The following is a 3,183-nucleotide window of genomic DNA, read 5'->3' as shown; positions in this document are numbered from 1 at the left end:
ATAATAATAATAATAATAATAATAATAATAATAATAATAATAATAATAATATATAATAATATAATAATAATAATAATAATAATAATAATAATAATAATAATAATATTAATAATAATAATAATAATAATAATAATAATAATACTTTCAAAATAAATATTTAAAATTTTATTATTATAATTTTGATAAAAAAAATATACAACATAAAATTTGAAGGAAGCCAATCATATTTAAGGAGATCGGAATCAAATATTTCTAGAAATTCATTAAACCTAGATGACACATCCTGTGAAATATATACCACCATTGGAAGGTCATCATCGGCTTCATGAAAATCCAAGAGGATATTTCCTTTTTTTAGCAAGAGGAATGAGCTGTAAAGAGAGATTTTCCTCTCCATCTCACAGGAATATATCTCGCAAAGTTCCTCTCTTCAGTTCGTCCCCTCTCGGAGTCTCCTTATCCAAAATGCATTCTCAAACTAAAACAAAAAACATCTCTGGAATACATTGTACTCTGAGGAGGATTTCAGTTTTTTTTTTCTTTTTTTTTTCTTTTTTTTCTGATGTAGGGAAAGATTCATTTAAAGCTTGACATATTGTTTTCCCTCTTCCAATAAAACCTTCAGAGAGATTTACTGGCCTGTTATTTCAGTTATTTGAACCTTTAAATAACTTTTGAGTGATAGGGGGAATGGGATATATTTTCATTATATTGCTTAATGTCATAAAAACTAAATACTAACTTTTAATATCATCTCCTATCAACGTTTAAGACCTGGAGGATCTAGATGTGGGGCGTGTACTTTATCAGATGTCCCGATGTCCTGCCTTCCTTAGCTTGGCCTTGGATTACATATACATGGACAGTATAGTTGAAGTAGGGACCACCCCATCGCAAATTCTAAGTGACATCATTCAGCTAATAATGAGACATAGATTATAGGTTCTCTTCAAACAAGTCGGTCTAGTAAACAAAAAAAAAAAAAAAAAAAAAAAAAAAAAAAAAAAACGGAATAAGACAACGTTCTTTTTTTATGGTACTTTCCAAATTTTGATAAATTTTCATTACACACTTAACATTCCTTGTTAATAATATTTTGCAATTGATCTAGTACTCGGACCACCTGTTTCCTGAAAAAACCCTCCCGACTAATTCCTGTCAATACCTTTTTTCCCTCTTATTCATTAACTAAACCACTTACTTCCTTATATAAATGCACAATCCGTTGTATGATTATCAAATTTTACACAAAAGAATCGTCTTCATCAACATATTTATATCCTGCAACACTAAACAATCGAATGGTAAATTGGCAAAACTATCTCAAGATCTTTTCTCCATTCACCATCGGTTCCCTGAAAGTAATTTGCAATCATATCATATACAGCCATATCACAATCGTATCAAAACCCAAATAATTACTCAAGTATTCTCCCCAGAGACAGTTACATAATATATAAGTACAATGTATCTATCAATGGCCAATCTTATCATTGTAATCTGGCGGGAAGGTAATCAGATAAAGGAACAGACCATTACGAGGTTATATCATATGCTCAATAAGGCCAATGATTTCTCCTCATTAAGATTCCGGTGGCATATTAGCTTGTCTTGATTACCTATGCCAGATAACATGGATATTGATATAGGGTATTAAGAAATCGGTCTCCTCTTATGTCATCATTCTATTAAGAACAGTATGCCAATATTATATAAAGAAAGAAAAAAGGTCTCTCTCTCTCTCTCTCTCTCTCTCTCTCTCTCTCTCTCTCTCTCTCTCTCTCTCTCTCGTTCTACTATAACTATTTTGCCTAACTTACAAAAGGAAATATCTCTCTCTCTCTCTCTCTCTCTCTCTCTCTCCTCTCTCTCTCTCTCTCTCTCTCTCTCTCTCTCCTAGGACCTTATGCCTATATTTTATAATGAAATAAAGAATCTCTCTCTCTCTCCTCTCTCTCTCTCTCTCTCTCTCTCTCTCCTCTCTCTCTCTCTCTCTCTCTCTCATTCCACTGTAACTTTTGCCTACGTTATAAAAAGGAAAAAAAGATCTCTCTCTCTCTCTCTCTCTCTCTCTCTCCTCTCTCTCTCTCTCTCTCTCTCTCTCTCTCTCTTCTCTCTCTTATGCTATCATTCTACTATAAACCTTATGTCTTTATTTTATAATGACAGAAAGATATCTATCTCTCTCTCTCTCTCTCTCTCTCTCTCTCTCTCTCTCTCTCTCCTCTCTCCTCTCTCTCTCTCTCTCTCTCTCTCTCTTATACTATCATTCTATTATAAACCTTATGTCTTTATTTTGTAATGACAGAAAGATCTCTCTCTCTCTCTCTCCTCTCTCTCTCTCCTCTCCTCTCTCTCCTCTCTCTCTCTCTCTCTCTCTCTCTTCTTACAGAATATAGCATTATTCTAATCAAGGATATACTGTTTAAGATAATGATTATCAACATATACTCCAACAATGACTTTTATTTCTCTACACTGAAAGAAAATTACCATATGCCTAATAATTAAAACACCTCGCTAATCTCCCACTAACCCAATGTCACAAAACCCTCTCCTTTTCAAATTTGTGGTTTAGCATTTTTCCTTATATTTGCATGGCATGTATGAAAATAAAGTACTGAGAAGATTATCTTACAAAATAACCATGTAAATTTTCAATGTCCAACTTTTCTTGTGAAAATAAATGAAAGGTCTCATATTTGTCACCTACACAAAATTATAGTTGTGTATAGATTATACGCCTTTCTGGGCCAGAGAAGTCACAAGAAAAGAAGAATTAACAAAATGTCTATTTCCTCAACTGAAATCATTATTATTACAACTAAGCTATAACCCTCGTTGGAGAAGCAGGATGCTATAAGCCCAATTGCTCCAACAAGGAGAAATAACCAAACGAGGAAAGGGAAACAAGTAAATTAATAAACTACAAGAGAAGTAATGAACCATGAAGATGGGATGTTTTAAGAACAGTAATAACATGAAGTTAGATCTTTCATGTGTGAACTATAAAAACTTCAAAAAAACAAAAGGAAGAAACCTGATAGAATAGCGTGACCGAGTGTACCTTCTAACCTATGACAGTAGAAGACTATGGTACACAGGCTATGGCACTGCCCAAGACCCTGAGATCAATGGTTTGATTCGGCAGTGTCCTTTTCCTAGAAAGCTTCTTACCATAGC

This window comes from Palaemon carinicauda, chromosome 14 (assembly GCF_036898095.1).
Source record: "Palaemon carinicauda isolate YSFRI2023 chromosome 14, ASM3689809v2, whole genome shotgun sequence".
Lineage (NCBI taxonomy): Eukaryota > Metazoa > Arthropoda > Malacostraca > Decapoda > Palaemonidae > Palaemon > Palaemon carinicauda.
Note: the sequence above shows the minus strand (reverse complement) of the source record.